A 15,501-nucleotide genomic window follows, 5' to 3' on the forward strand; every position below is an offset into this window, starting at 1 on the left:
CTATCCTCAGACAGTTGAGCTCTTAGCTTGGAAAGGTGCATTTCGTCCTGATTCCTGCTGCAAGTGTGCTAACTGGGGCTCTGGTGATGTCGATTCTGAAGCAGTGAAGCTTTTGTGGTTTGTGACTGGAGCCCCAGATCAGATCTGAGGCCCTCGCCATTGTGGCCCTTTGGGTTACTGAGATTCCTGAGTGCTGTGTGGGCTGCAGTGGCTACAGAGACCTAGGGGGATGGTGGCAGTTGTGAAAGTTAATAAGCCTCATTTCTGCCCTTGGCAGTTCCTGAATTGCAGCTCTTGTCACATGCTTGAGTCTTGGAGGTCACCATGGACGTTGCTGTGGTCCTAGGCCTGCATTTCTCCTGCAGGTTGGCCAGAGGCCCAGAGGAGAATGTATGTGCAGGTGAGGAAAAGTGCAGTGTGCTTTACTGGGATGATATGTCTACTGAGGCTGCAAGCACTATTGTTCTGTTTTCAGTGATACAGTGTGGTCCTTTTGGAGCTGCCATCAGCTGGGTACAGAGGAGAGGGCATTGCTTGTCATGGGAGGCTCAATGATAGGTGACCTTTGTGGTCTTGTTGGCCCACTGCCAGTAGAAGGACTCTCCAAGGGTATCTTTGGTGCCTTGAAGAGTTGCAGTGATGAGGCCAAGGAACCAGCCCTGTGGGTAGTTATGTGGTGTACACACATGCCCCTTGGCCACCGTTTGTCCCCTTGGCCTGGTATTATCAAGATTCCCTAAGGTTGGGCCAGCCAGCCAGCCCTGATAGCGCCCATGTGTTTGCCCCCCTGGCAATGAAGCATCAACCTTCAAGGACCGTGGTTGTGATAGAGATTGGTCATTGGTTGGCATACCAAGGCTGCCTCATTGTAGGAGACAGCAGCTCCCGTGGCACTATGGCAGAGACCTGGAACATCCAAGGTCTTCCCCTGGCAGGTCTTTTGAAGTCTTCCTGAAAGCATCCTTGGTGATCTGTGAGCCCTTGGTCACGTTGCACACCTTCTTCCTGTGGGTCTTGCTGGCTACTCATTGTCCCTGTGAACCAAGGCCCTGGAGGCTTCAGATTTAGATGAGTCACCCATTGCGGCAGAATGAGTTCAATTTGGACCAAGCCCTGCATTATGGGGGCTTTCTCTAGGGTGTGGTCAGTACCCAGGGCCCTGCAGGCTGTGAATTTGAGGATAATCTGGCTGGGAAAGGAATCCCGTTTCTGTGGGAGTGACCCCTGGTTCCTTGTACCTGAGAATGACCAGGTCTCATCTTGCAGTTTCCAGTGGAGGCTGGACTTTGATTGGACTGAATGGCAGGAAGATACGCATGCCCTGAATTCTTTTCCTATTTGAGGGTGCAGTGGGCCATATCTGCCCTAGTGCCAAGTTCACCTTACTGTGCAGTTCTCTGGGAAAATTTTCTTGTTAGGGTAGGAGGTGGGACTTGTGACAAGGACCCCTGATCTATAGTCGTAGCTCACATAGTCTCAGGGTACGTGGCATTCACACAGACTCTCTGCAAGGTGACCTTGGGCAGTCAGGTCTCTGTGCTGAGGTCAGAGATCATGGGTCATGGAGATTGGGAGCCTAGAGCCTATGTCAGCAGCCCCTTGGTGAAATTTTGCATGGATCTTAATGGAAGATGCCAAGTGTTATCCCCATTTCATGGGAGGGCGGGAGGTCAGGACTCCATGGAGATGGCACAGGTGTTCAGACTGCAGGGCCTTTGCATGCGGTCTCTGAGACTTGGATACCCGGACAGATTTCCAGACACACACCCAAAATACTGAGGGTGCATTCTTGTTGGTACACCAGAACACAGGCACTCAACCTCACATCTAATCCCCTGCCACCCTTGCATGCCTGGTCAGAAAGACACCCACATGCACTTGTGCCTAATTTGCTGCACTCTTTTGAAAGATAGGTAACCAGTCGTCTGTAAAGGATCAACATAGTTGGGTTGCAGATACAGGCTTTCCCCCAGTGAAACATTTGCATCAGTATTAGTGAGAGACCAAGTACACATCTCAAGTATTCCTGTGGTTTCTGTCCACTTGTCAGGTGAAGTTGCCAGGTATGACTGTCCGTCACCCAGGAGATGAAGCCCCGCCCATGAGGCAGTGACTCAAGGTGCAGGGGAGTCCGGCGAGAAGTGTGGCATGCCCAAATTGCTGCCACTGCTTTTTGGATCACTGAGCACGGTACGCCTTCTCCTGCCCCAAGATGTGTTGTGAATTTCAGGTTTCCTGGGACTGCCTGAGTGGCTGTACGTATGAAGGGACGATTCCTCTTGCTGAGAAGCCTGGGGGCTCTGAGTTCCCCCAGCTGCTGCAGGACTCCCAAGTCACTGGCTCCTCCTGAGAGTGGTGCTTCCTGTCCTGCAGAGGTGGGCAGCGAGCCAGCACGTGCTCGGATCGATGATGACACCCTCACATGCATTCCTTGGAAAATCTGAACAAAATGAGTGAGAACTCACTACCGTCTCCTCATCGAAACTGAGGTCCAGCACGTTGCCTCCCTTGGGGTTAAGGACGGGGCTGGTTAGCAATGAGGGCATCTCCCACTGTGTCACACACACACATGGAGGAGCCAGGTCACCACCATTTGCGAGGTTCCCATCTGAGGGTGGGCCATGTACAGATGTTGGAGTGGCTCTTGGAATGCGAGGTCCGTGGTGAAGGGCACTGAGGAGCATAGAGGCATCCAGCTTGTCCAGTGGTGGCAGGAGTTGCAGTGAATCCTCTCGGACAGGTGAGCTTTTGGCTTGAAAATGTTCACTTCTTCCTGGTTACTGCTGCAAATGCACTTATTGGGTCAGTGGCGATATGGAATCTGAAACAAGGACACTTCTGTGGCTTCTGATTGGAGCCCCAGGTCAGGTCTGAGGCCCTCGCCATTGCGGCCCTTTGGGTTGTTGAGATTCCTGAGTGCCCTGTGGGCTGCAATGGTTGCATGGACCTAGGGGAATGGTGGCAGTTGTGACAGTTAATAGGCCTCATTTCTGCCCTTGGCAGTTCCTGAATTGCAACTGCTGTCACATGCTTGAGTCTTGGAGGTCACCATGGACTGTGAAGTGATCCCAGGCCTGGATTCCTCCTGCAGGTCGGCCAGAGGCCTAGAACAAAATAGTTGTGCAGGTGAGGAAATGTGCTGTGTGATTTCCTTGGACAGTCTGTCCCCTGAGGCTGAAGGCACTGTTGTTTCTTCAGTGATACATACTGTGGTCCTTTTGGAGCTGTCCTCAGCTGGGTACAGAGGAGAGGGGATTGCTTGTGCCTGGGAGGCTCAGTGACAGTGACCTTTGTGGCTTTGGTGGTCCAGTGCCAGAAGAAGAACTCTTCATTCGTATCCTTGGTACCTTGAGAAGTTGCACTAACCGAGTCTAAGGAGCCAGCCCATGGGCGGTAATGTGGTGTGCATACATCCTCTTGGCCCCCATTTGGCCCCTCAGCCTGGAATTTGCAAGGTATGTGATTTCTTAAAATTTGGGGCCAGCTAGTTGGCCCTGATCCACCCAGGTGTTCGCCCCGCAACAGTGAATTATCAACCTTGAAGGCCCATGTTTGTGATAGAGATTGGTCATTGGTTGGCATACCAAGGCTGCCTCAGTGTAGGTACCAGCCGCTCCCCTGGCACTATGGCAGGAGACCAGGCACATCCAAAGTCTTCCCCTGGCAGGTTTTCTGATGTCTTCCTGGAAGCCACCTTAGTGATCTGTGAGCACTTCGTCATCTTACATGGCAGACACAAGGTGTAGGGCGGAATGGCGTGATGTCACTGTAGTCAAAGCCCACCTTTTTCCTGTTGTTGGGTGCTGGTTGGTCTCTGTGTGAACAGAGCCCCTGGAGGCTTCCGATGTGGGTGAGTCGCTATTTGGAGCAGGAGTGTTCAATCTGGACGAAGCCCTGCTTTATCGGAGTTTTTCCCATAAGATGTGGTCAGTACCCAGGAGCCTGTACTCTGTGGATCTTAACCTATTCTGGCCAGGCAAGGGGCCCCGTTTCTGTGGGAGTGACGCCTAGATATTGGTACCTGAGGACGAGTACCTCTTGTCTTTCACTTACCATTGGATCCCTGGAGAGTGATTGGACTCACTGAGCAGGAAGAGGCTCATGCCCTGAATTCTTTTGCTCTTCAAGGATATGGTGGGTCATCAGCCCCAGGGCCAAGTTCACCATACATTTCTCATTCTAATGGAAAATTTCCTTGCTCTAAGTAGAGCTGGGTCTAGTGGGCAAGGACACCTGAGCTGAAGTAGTTCCTGGTGTAGTCTCAAGCTCTGTGGCATTAACAGAGTTGCTCTGCAGCACGACCTTACTTGGTCCGATTCCTATGCTTTGGTCAAAGGGAATGGTCATGGAGATAGGGAGCCCAGAGCCGATGTCAACAGCCCCTCGGTGAAATTTTGCATGGGGCTTGTGGAAGGTGCCAAGCATCGACTCCATTTTGTGGGAGTGTAGGAGGTCCACACTCCATATAGACGGCATGCATGTTCAGACACCGAGGCCTTTGCATGGGGCTCTGAGACATGGAGATACCCGGAAGGAGTTCGAGGCCCATCCAAAATCCTAAGAGTGCATCCTTGTTGGTACGCCAGAACACATGCACTCAATCCCACATCGCATACCCTGCCACCCATGCACACTATCAGACACCCACTCGCTCTTGAACCTACTTTGCTGCACTCATGCTCACATATTTATCCAGTCCTAGGTAGGGGATCAATACATTTCGCTAAGCAGATAAGGACCTTCCCCCAGGGAACCATGGGCATTAACATTGTTCAGTGAGAACTTGGGTACACATCTGAAGCATTCCTTTGCTTTCTCTCCACTTGTCAGGAGAGGTTCTTGGATATGACTGTCTGTCATCCAGGGCAAGAAGCTGTGCACATGAGACAGTACCTCGAGATGCAAGGGAGTCTGGTGAGAAGTTGACAGGCCCAGGTTCCTGCCACTGCTTTTTGGATCACTGAGGATGGCACCTTCTCTTACCACAAGATGTTTCATGGATGTAGGGTTTCCTGGGACTGCCTGAGTAGTTGTATGTATGGAGGGACCATTCTGCAGAGAAGTCTTAGAGCTCTGAATTCCCCTGGCTCCTGAAGGACTCCTGGGTCACTGGCTCCTCTTGAGATTGGCTCTACCTGCCCTCCTGAGGTGGGCAGCAAGCCAGCGTGTGCTCGTATCTATGACGATGCTCTTGTATGCGTTCCTTGGGAACATCTGAACAAAGTGAGTCAGAATTCACTACTACTTCCTCACCGACAGTGAATTCCAGCACGTTGCCTCTCCTGGGGCTAAGTGTGCGCTAATTAGCAGTAAGGGCTGCTTTTACTGTGTCACATACATGCATAGAGCAGGAGGATCACCAGGATCACCACCGTTTGCAAGGCTCCCTTTTGAGTGGGCTGTGTAAGATGTTCATGAGGTTTTCCTGGAGTGCAGGGTCTGAGGTCAATGCCACTGAAGTTCACGGGCGATGTCTAGCCTGACCAGTGATGCTAGGAGTCAGAGTAGATCCTGGCCTAGGCCTGTTGAGCTCTTGGCTTGAAAATGTGCGTTTTGTTCCAGTTCCTGCTGCAAGTGCGCTAGTTGGGGCTGTGTTGATGTGGAAGCCAAAGTGAGGAAGATTTTGTAGTTTCTTATTGGAGCCTCAGGTCAGATCTGAGGTCCTAGCTGTTGAGGCCCTTTGGGTTGGTGAGATTTCTTGAGTGCCCTGTGGGCTGTAGCGTTTGCAGGGACCTAGTCAAATGGTGGCAGGGGTGAAAGGCAATAGGCCTCGTTTCTGCCCTTGGCAGTTCCTGTGTTGCATCTTCTGTTACATGCTTGTGTCTTGAAGGCCGCTGTGGACTGTGTGGTGGTCCCAGCCTTGCATCCCTCCTGCAGGTTAGCCAGAGGCCTAGAGCAGAATGGTTGTGCAGGTGAGGAAAAGTGCAGTGGGATTTACTGGGATGATATGTCTGCTGAGGCTGCAGGCACTGTTGTTCTGTTTTCAGTGATACAGTGTGGTCCTTTTGGAGCTGCCCTTGGCTGGGTACAGAGGAGAGTGCATTTTGGTGCCTGGCAGGCTTGGTGATGGGTGACCTTTGTGGCCTTGGTGGGCCACTGCCAGAAGGACTCGAAAAGCATATCTTTGGTGCCTTGAAGAATTCCACTTATTGAGACCTCACAGCCAGCTAGTGTGGGCAGAAACGAGATCTTTGCACATATCTGTTTTTCCTTTTGGCCTGGAATTTGCAAGGTGTATGAGTTCCTAAAGATGGGACCAGCTGGACTGCCCAGATGGCACCTAATTGTTCACCACCCTGACTGAGAAGTATCAACCTTGGAGTCCTGTGGTTTTTAGAGAGTCATCTTTGGTTGGCATACCAAGGGCTTCCTCCATGATTTAGCAAGTGACTCCCCTGGCACTGTTGTGGGAAACTTCACATAACAAAGGTCTTTCCCTGGAAGTTTGTCTCAAGTCTTCCTGCAAGCAGGCTTGGTGTTCTGTGAACACTTGATGGTTTTGTGTAGCAGAGAAGGGATGCCAGGCAGAATGGTGTGGTGTCACCATAATCAAAGGCCACCTTCTTCCTGTTGGTCTTCTGAGTACTAAATGTCCCTTTGTGAGCAGAAGACCTGGTGGCTTCTGATGTGGGTGAGTCACACTAGGGGTAGATGGAGGAGTTCAATTTGTAGAATCTCTTTATTTTATGAGTTTTTCCTGGGTGTGGTTGGTTCCCAGGGTCCTGCAGGCTGTGGATCTGAGCGTTATCTGGGCGGCAAAGGGGCCCAGTTTCTGTGGGAGTGACCCCTGGATCCTGGTACCTGAGGAAGACCAGGTCCCATCTTGCCCTTTCTGGTGGAGCCCCAGAGAGTGATTAGACTCACTGGGCAGGAAGAGACTCATGCCCTGAATTATTTTGCCCTTTTAAGGAATAGTGGGCCATATCTGCCCCAGAGTCATATTCCTAATACTTTTGACCTTATTGGGGAAAGTTTCCTTGATCCAGGAGGAGGTAGGTCTTGTCACCATGGACGCCTGAGCTGTAGTTTTAGCTGACATGTCTCATGGTACATGGCATACACAGTTGCTCTGCCAGGCGACCTTGGGCAGTCAGGTTCATGTTCATAGTGAGAGGGCATGGGTCACAGAGATCACGAGCCGATGCCCTATTTCAACAGCCCCTCAGCATGAAATTTTGCATGGGGCTTGTGGACAGTGGCAGGCGTCATCTGCCATTTTGTTGGACAGCAGGAAATCAGGATTCTGTGGTGAAGGCATGTGTGTTAAGATACCAAGGCCTTTGTAGTGGGACTCTGAGTCCTGGAGACACCCAGAAGGAGTTTCAGAGGCATGCCAGAGTCTTGAGGCACATTCTTCTTGGTACACTGGAACACACACACTCAGACCCATATCAAATCCCCTGCCTCACACACATACTCAGTCAGACAGACACTGATAGGAACTTTAAGATAATTTCCTACCTTTGTGCTATAGATAGGTATCCAGTCATACATGAGGGATCGAGGCAGTTCAGAAGCAGATGCAGGCTTTCCCCCAGGGAACCATGGACACCGATATTATTCATCGAGAACGCAGGTGCACATTTGAAGCATGCCTGTGCTTTCCTTTGACTTGTCAGGAGAAGTTGCCAGGTATGACTGTAGCGTAGAAGAATCTCTGCCTGTGATTCAGTGAATGGAGGTGCAAGAGAGTCCTGTGATAAGTGTGGCAGGAACCACCTTAGAGTTTCTGCTTTTTGGATCACTAAGGATGGTACGCCTTCCTTTGCCCCAAGATGTGTCGTGAATTTAGGGCTTCCTGGGATTGCCTGAGTACCTGTAAGTGTGAATGGACTTTTCCTCTTGCCAAGAAGCCTGAGGACTCTGAATTCTCCCAGCTCCTGGAGGACTCCCAGGTCATTGGCACATCTTGGAGCAGCCCTGCCTGCCCTGCTGAGGTATGCAGCGAAGCAGCACATGCTCGGATCAGTGATGACAACTTTCATATTTATTCCTTGGAAAATCTGAACAAAATGAGTGAGAACTCACTACCATCTCCTCATCGATACTGAGCTCTAGCACGTTGCCTCCCATGAAGCTAGGGTTGGGCTAGTTATCAATTAGGGCCAGCTTAGACTTGATCACACACATGCATACAGTACCTGGGTCACCTCCATTTGGTTGTCTTCTTTCTTTGGGTGGCCCTTACAAATGAGTTAAGTTTGTCTCTGGCTTCAATAATCTAGCCTGGGATGTTGTCCTTTGTTATGGTGTGTGTGCGGTTATCAGAGGTAATTGAAGCCATTTGAAGCATCTGAGCATCTGATCTGCCATTGAGTTTCACTGACCCCCTGCTGCCCATTGCCTGGTGCTCTGGAGAAAAGCCAGGCTTTTTTCACTCATGATTCGTACAGCAGTTTTGGCCTCAACTGGCTTTGATGTCATTTTTTTCTCCAGGAAGGCATGCTGCAGATTTTCTCCTGAGATTCAGAGGAGATCAATGGTCAGAGCATCCAGCAGGTGGGCCAAGCCAATGGCCCTTCTGTTTCTTTGGTTGTTGTCAGAGTGAGCACTGGTGTTGGGAGACTGAGCCTGGCAGATGCCGTAGAGCATTTCCGAGGATGGAAATCCTGTGTCAACGAGAGGGACCTGCACATTGCCGAGAGAGGGTGCAGATGCTGGGACAGAACAAAGCTTGGGAAGCGTGAAATGCACCTCAAATGGTGGTGGAACCCATGGGTGGATGGGCAAGTGGATGGACCTGTGACTCAGTTAGGTTCCCTGAAGTCTGTGTTACCTTCAGTTAAGGTTGGAGTGAGTGTGGGGAAGCACCATGGTGGCAGGTTTGCAGGTTCACAGATTCATGGACCCGCCACAGTTGGCCTCTCCTGTGATAGGTCCTTTGTGGCAGACCTCTGAAGCTGGGAGTGGTTTCCAGTCTGGTGTCATATCTTGTCCTGTCCAGGGTGTCAAGTATGAGGAACATGGGATATTTTCTATCCATCCTGCCTCGTTCTCCCCTTGTGTTTGGCGTGAAGTTGTACTTCAGGATATCCCATTGTCATTTGTAAATCCAGCCCACCTATCCTTGCCTGAGTTTAGGCGCTCTTCCCAGAAATCAGGGAGCAGGATCCTGTGGAAAAAGGGGAGTTGGCGGCCCATGTGAGTGGGCAGTCGTAGGGGCAGGAGAGGCTGTCTGGCGTGGGGCTCAGTTTGTCATTTGGCCCACTGGTGCAGGGAGGCTGTGCTCTCCTGTGTTCCTGGCCAGAGGCATCATGTGGATTCATTCATCATGCCTCTTTGCCGGATTCTGTGATGGTATGGCTGATGGTGTCTGTGTGGTCATGGACAACCTGATTCTCATGTTGTGTCTGAGTTCATGGCAATGATGTTACTGCCTTACAAAGAGAAAGTCAGCATACAAGTGACCCGGTTGCTTTAAAGGGTGGAGCCCCAGCATCTCTGCCCTTCAGAATGTCTGCAATGGCCTGTAGCTCTTTGTGCTGTTCAAGGAAGGTCTTCTAGCATGGCTCTTGGCTAGGAAGCCTATACCCTCATGTGTTAGCCAGGCTGAGTGCAGGTGTCCATTGGGACCCCTTTGTTGCAGGACTAAAAGAGCCTTTTTTCATGGATATACAACCTGTTGGAAAAGGAACTTATTATCATGGAAGCCCTCAGGTGACTTTTATCCTTCCCTGTGCTGGCAAGTCCATTGTGAGCAGAATAGGTGCCAAGAGTGGATGTTTCCCTGGAAGGGCAGTGGCTATTAGGCCAAGGGGGCTCAGTTCACCTCATGGTGTCTCCAGAGTTCTTGGGGGACATCCTCAAGCTTTCAGTGGGAATGGCAAAAGAAGAGAAATTGCAGGGCCTGAGACCAGGGACTTGGCAGATTGGTGCTATTTGTCGTGATGGCCCCTTGACTCCGGAGGTATCCATGTGCAAATGCACTCACATTTGGCTGTTGACACACCAGGCCGAGGTGCAGCAGTTGAATAGTAGATTCAAGAATAAGGGCAACCCTCCTGGAGGCCTTGCCTCTTTCCCCTGTACACCTGTTGCTCTTCCTCATGCATGCATGTGTTTTCTCACCTCAAGGCAGATTGAGTTGCCCAGGATGGAAGACCATTGTCAACAGGGAACCCGTCACACATTCTGTGAATCCCAGCCTGGTGAGACAAGGAGCATGAGCCCCTGGGGGCCATTGTGCATGCAGCCCTTGGGTTTACAGATGGAATACCCATGGAGGTAAGTGGTCCTTATTTGAGGAAACCTAGTGGTTTGGCCCCGGTGATCTGGGCATGGGATCTTCAGGGGTTTCCCTAGGGTATGCAAAGTCCCAGGGCCCAAGGCTTGGCTGCAGTTCCTGCCCCATGGCTGCAATCTGTGCACTCTTGAATGCTGACCTGATTGAGCTCGCTGGCCTTCCTGGGATGCAGGTGGTGACTTTGCTCATGCAGCTCCTGGGCACACGTGCTTGGATCGATGATGACTCCCCCAAATGCATTCCTTGGAAATCTGAACAAAATGAGTGAGCCATCCCTACCGTCTCCTCATCGGAACTGAGGTCCAGCACGTGATTTCCAGTGGGATCAAAGGGCCAGGGTCACATTTCATTTGCTCCCTGGGGTGTAAGCAGCCACAGTGTGCAAGCTGAGGGTGATGGCCTTGTGGTATGGAGATGAGCCATGAGGAAGATGCCCTGACCTCCCAACCTCGGGATATGGCTAGGGACCATGAGTCATCTCTGGTTGCATGAGGCTAGCCAAGGCTTTTGTCTCCTGGTATGTATGATTCTATTGGTAGCAGAGACATGGAAGCCATTTGAGAGCATCTGGACTGCCATTGAGTTTGTCAGCCACACCGCCTTTGCCTGAAAGTGTTTTCACTCACGGTCAGGAAAGGAGTCATGGCTTCAGACAAGTTTCTGTGTCATGTTCTTCTGGGGGACAGGATGCTGCATAGTTTTCTCCTGGTGATCAGAGGAGATCATTGGGCAGAGTGTCCAGGAGCTGGGCCAAGCTGATGGCCCCTCATCTGATTGTTTCTTTGGTTGGTATGTGAGTGGGCACTAGTGTTCGGAGGGTGAGCCTTGCAGATGCATTAGGGCATTTCCAAGGATGAAAGTCCTAAGTCAACAGGAGGAACCTGCACATTGCCCTGAGATGGGCAGTTGCCAGGGGAGAGCAAAGCTTGGGGATCGTGAAATGTACCTCAAGTGGTGGTGGAACCCATGGATGGATGGGCAAGTGAATGGATCAGCAAGTCATCAGGTTCCCTGAATTCTGGGTTGCCTTCAGGTTCAGTTGGAGTGAATGTGGGGAAGGACTGTGGTGGCAGGTTCACAGGTTCATGGACCATTGAACAGTTGGCCTCTGCTGTGATTGGTTTCCTTTGCTGCAGACCTCCAGAGCCATGAGTGATTCCCCAGGTGGTGTCTTATCTTGTTCTGGCCTGGGGGTTATATGAAGCAGAGGGGATGTTTTCTGTCCATCTTGCCATGTTCTCCCCATGTGCATGGAGTGAATTTGTGCCTCAGGACATCCAAGTGTCATTTCTATACCCAGCCCACCTATCCCTGCCCAAGTTTAGGAGCTCTTCCCAGAAATTAAGGGGCAGGGACCCTGTGGAAATAGGGGAGTCAGATGAGTGGCTACAGTTTTAAGGGCAGGAGAAGCTCTCTGGTGTGGTGCTTAGCAGCAAGGCTGTGCTCTCCTGTGAACTTGTGGCCAGAGGCGTCATGTGGGTTCAATCATTGTGCCTCTTTGCTGGGTTCTGTGGTGTCATGACTGGTGTTTCAGGATGGTTGTGGATGACCTAAGTTTCATATTGTGTCTGGGCTCATAGCAGTGATGTTACTGGCTCAAAAAGAACAAGGTTGCATGACAGGTGACCCAGTTGCTCTAAAGGGTGGAGCCCCAGCATCTTTGTGCTTTGGAATGGCTCCAATGGCCTGTAGCTCTTCGTGTTGTTCAAGGAAGGGCTTCTAGTATGGCTTTGACCAGGAAGCAAGCACACTCATGTGTCAACCGGGCTGAGTCCACTGGGGCCCTTTTGTCATGGGGCCAAAAGAGCCATTTTTCATGGATATGCTCCATATCAAAGAAGGGGCTTAATGTCATGGAGGCCCTCAGGTACCTTTTATCCTTTCCCGTGCTGGTGAGTCTATTGTGAGCAGAGTAGGTGCCAAGAGTGGGTGTGTTTCCCTGGAAGGGCAGTGGCGAAGGGGGCCCCATTCACCTGAGGGGTTCTCAGCATTCTTGGGGGACATCCTTAGATTGTGTTGGCCATGGAGTGGAATTGCAGGCCTGAGACCAGGCAGTTGGCAGATTGGCATGCTTTGTCCTGTAGGTCCCTTGACTCTGAATGTATCTGTACACCAACACATCCCTGTTTGGCTGCCTACACAGCACACCTTCTTGCAGCAATTGAGTGGTAGATGCCAGAATGATTGGCAATGCTCCCGGAGGCCTTGCCTCTTTCCCCCGTACACTTGGTGCTCTTCCTCACACATGCATGTGTTTTCTCGTCCCAGGCCAGGTTGAGTGGCCCAAGATGCAAAACTGTTGGCAACAGGTTACCCATCGCATATTCCATGATAGCCAGCCTCTCAAGATGAATCTCACGAATCCCCAGAGGCAACTGGACAAGTGGCCCTTGAGTGTACAGATGGAACAACCATGGCGGTAAGCAGCCTTTCTTCGAGGAAACCTAGTGGTTTGGCCCCAGGGATCTGGGCATGGGATTCACACCTTCACTTTCTGGGCTTTTCCTGGGGCATGCAAGGTCCCAGGGCCTGCAGCTTGGCTGCCCCAAGGCTGCAATCTGCACAGTCCTGAATGCTGACCTGATCAAGCTCACTGACTTTCCTGGGATGGAGGAGGCGACTTTGCTCACGCAGCACCTAGAGCACACGTGCTTGGATCGATGATGACTCCCACAAATGCATTCCTTGGAAATCTGAACAAAATGAGTGAGCCACCCCTACCGTCTCCTCATCGGAACTGAGGTCCAGCACGTGGCTCCCACAGGGATCAAAGGGCCAGGGTCACATTCATTTGCTCCCTGGGATGTGAGCAGCCACAGTGTGCAAGCTGAGGGTGAGGGCCTTGTGATGTGAAGGTGAGCCATAGGGGAAAGGGGCTGCATCTCCCATGCTCGGGTTATGACTGGGGACCATGAATTGTCTCTCTTTGCATGAGCTATCCAGGTCTTTTGTCTCCTGGTGTGGATGAGAGTGAGGGTAGCAGAGGAAGCAGAAGCCATTTGAGAGCATCTGGGCTGCCACTGAGTTTGTCAGGCCTCCGTGTGCCCACTGCCTGGTCCCTGGTGGGTAGCACAGAGTTTTCACTCAGGGTCAGAACAGAAGTCATGGCCTCAGCCAGCCTTCTGTGTCATGTTCTTCTGGGGGATGGATTGCTACATAGTTTTCTCCTAATACTGAGAGAAGATCAATGGGCAGAGTGTCCAAGAGGTGGGCCAAGCTGAGGGCCCCTCATCTGATTGTTTCTTTGGTCAGTGTGCATGGGTGCTGGTGTTGGGCGGCTGAGCCTGGAAATTCCATTAGGGTGTTTCTGTGGATAAAAATCCTGTGTCAAAGGAGGATTAGCACATTGCCCTGAGTTGGGTGGATGCCAGGGGAGAGCAATTTTCGGAGATCTTGAAATACACCTTGAATGGTGGTGGAACCTGTTAATGGATGGGTGGGTGGATGGACCAGCTATTCAGTCAGATTTCCTGAAGTCTGGGTTGCCTTCATATACAGTTGGAGTAAGTGTGGGGAAGGATCACAGTGGCAGATTCATAGGTTCAAGGACCATCCAACAGTTGACCTCTCCCATCAATGGTTTCCTTTGTGACAGGCTTCCGGAGCCAGTAGTGGTTCCCAACATGGCATTGTATCTTGTCCTGACCTGGGGGCCAAGTATGAACTATCCATTCCATGGAATTCTCCAGGCCAGAACACTGGAGTGGGTAGCCTTTTTCTTCTCCAGGATATCTTCCCAACATAGGGATCAAACCCAGGTCTCCCATATTGCCAGCAGATTCTTTACCATCTGAGCCACCTGGGAAGCCCAGGAATAGTGTAGTGGGTAGCTTATCCCTTCTCCAGTGGATCTTCCCAACCCAGGAGTCAAATAACGGTCTCCTAAATTGCAGTGAGATTCTTTACCAACTGAGCTATCAGGGAGGCCAAGTAAGAGGTAGAGGGGATATTTTCTCTTCATCCTGCCACATTGTCCCCGTGTGCATGGAGTGATGCTGTGCCACAGGACATCCCAGTGTCATTTCTATACCCAACCCACCTATCCTTGCACAAGTTTATTTGCTCTTCCCCGAACTCAGGGTAGGACCCCATGGAAACAAGTCAGATGCTCCTGTGAGTGTCTGCGGTTTGAAGGGCAGGGGAATCTATCTGATGTGAGGCTCATTTTGTTGTGCAGTCTGCTGGTTCAGCGAGGCTGTGCTCTCCTGCATGCCTGGCCTCTGGCCAGAGGTGTCATGTGGGTTCAATCATCTCACCTCTTTACTGGTTTGTGTCATGACCTTGCTGGTGGTGTCAGAATGGTCGTGGACAACCTGGGTCTTGTGCTGTGTGTGGTTCACAGAAGTTATGTTACTGCCTTAACAGAGAGCAAGGTAGCATGGCAAGTGACCCAGTTGCTGTAAAGGGTGGAGCCCCAGCATCTTTGCATTTCAGGAAGTCTCCGATGGCCTGCATCTTTTCATGTTGCCTAAGGAAGGCCTTCTAGCAAGGTTTTTGGCCAGGAAGCAAAGCATGCTTGTGTGTCAACTGGGCTAAGCGTAGATGTCCATCAGGGCCCCTTTGTTGCAGGGCTGAAAGAGACATTTTTCGTGGATGTGTTCCCTGTCAGGGAAGGGTCTTATTGTCATGGAAGTCTTCAAGTACCTTTTATCCTTCCCTGTGTTGGGCCGTCCATTGTGAGCAGAGTATGTGCCAAGAGCAGGTGTGTTTCCCTGGAAGGGCAGTGGCTGTTAGGCCAAGAGTCCCCAGTTCCCTGAGGGTGTCTCAGGGGTTCACAGAGGATATCCTTAAGCTGTGTCGGCCAGGACGGCATGAGGAGCAGAATTACAGGGCCCAAGACCAGGGAGTTGGCAAATTGGCAGTCTTTGTCCTGCAGGCCCCTTGACTCTGAAGGTATCTGTACACTAACGCATCATATTTGATGGCTGACACACCAGACTGAGGTGTACCAATTGAATGGTAGATGCAAGAGTGAGGGCAGCACTTCTGGAGGCCTTGCCTTTTTCCCCAGTATGGCTATTGCTCTTCCTCACGCATGTGTGTGTTTTCTCACCCCAAACCAGTTGCCTTGAGTATGCCAGGATGGAAGACTGTTTGCAACAGAGAACTCGTCGCATATTCCATGACAACTGTTCTGGCAAGACGAGGCCTGTGAGCCCCCAGAGGCTTCTGGGCAATTGGTCCTTCGATGTACAGGTGGATCACCCATGGCGGTAAGCAGCCCTTCTTCAAGGAAACCTAGCAGTTTGGCCCCAAGG

The 15,501-nt window shown here is 51.3% G+C and overlaps 1 long non-coding RNA gene and 5 other non-coding genes across 9 annotated transcripts in view; all 6 read left to right on the top strand.

The window, feature by feature from the left end:
• LOC128066840 (uncharacterized) overlaps window positions 1-15,501 on the top strand; it is a 68,628-nt gene that overhangs the window by 573 nt on the left and 52,554 nt on the right. For 3 of the 4 annotated variants that reach the window (XR_008201251.1, XR_008201248.1, XR_008201249.1), the window contains exons 2-5: window positions 2,051-2,190; window positions 10,075-10,224; window positions 12,512-12,662; window positions 15,307-15,456. This is a non-coding gene — a long non-coding RNA (uncharacterized LOC128066840). The remainder of the gene's footprint in view (window positions 1-2,050; window positions 2,191-10,074; window positions 10,225-12,511; window positions 12,663-15,306; window positions 15,457-15,501) is intronic. The other variant, XR_008201250.1, reaches the window with a different exon arrangement.
• LOC128067055 (small nucleolar RNA SNORD116) lies at window positions 2,401-2,493 on the top strand. Its single transcript, XR_008201272.1, has one exon. It is a non-coding gene; the product is annotated as a small nucleolar RNA SNORD116 (small nucleolar RNA).
• LOC128067083 (small nucleolar RNA SNORD116) lies at window positions 5,174-5,267 on the top strand. Its single transcript, XR_008201297.1, has one exon. It is a non-coding gene; the product is annotated as a small nucleolar RNA SNORD116 (small nucleolar RNA).
• On the top strand, window positions 7,963-8,056 carry LOC128067077 (small nucleolar RNA SNORD116). Its single transcript, XR_008201293.1, has one exon. It is a non-coding gene; the product is annotated as a small nucleolar RNA SNORD116 (small nucleolar RNA).
• LOC128067071 (small nucleolar RNA SNORD116) lies at window positions 10,456-10,547 on the top strand. Its single transcript, XR_008201287.1, has one exon. It is a non-coding gene; the product is annotated as a small nucleolar RNA SNORD116 (small nucleolar RNA).
• LOC128067072 (small nucleolar RNA SNORD116) lies at window positions 12,898-12,989 on the top strand. Its single transcript, XR_008201288.1, has one exon. It is a non-coding gene; the product is annotated as a small nucleolar RNA SNORD116 (small nucleolar RNA).

This window comes from Budorcas taxicolor, chromosome 21 (assembly GCF_023091745.1).
Source record: "Budorcas taxicolor isolate Tak-1 chromosome 21, Takin1.1, whole genome shotgun sequence".
Classification (NCBI taxonomy): Eukaryota; Metazoa; Chordata; class Mammalia; order Artiodactyla; family Bovidae; genus Budorcas; species Budorcas taxicolor.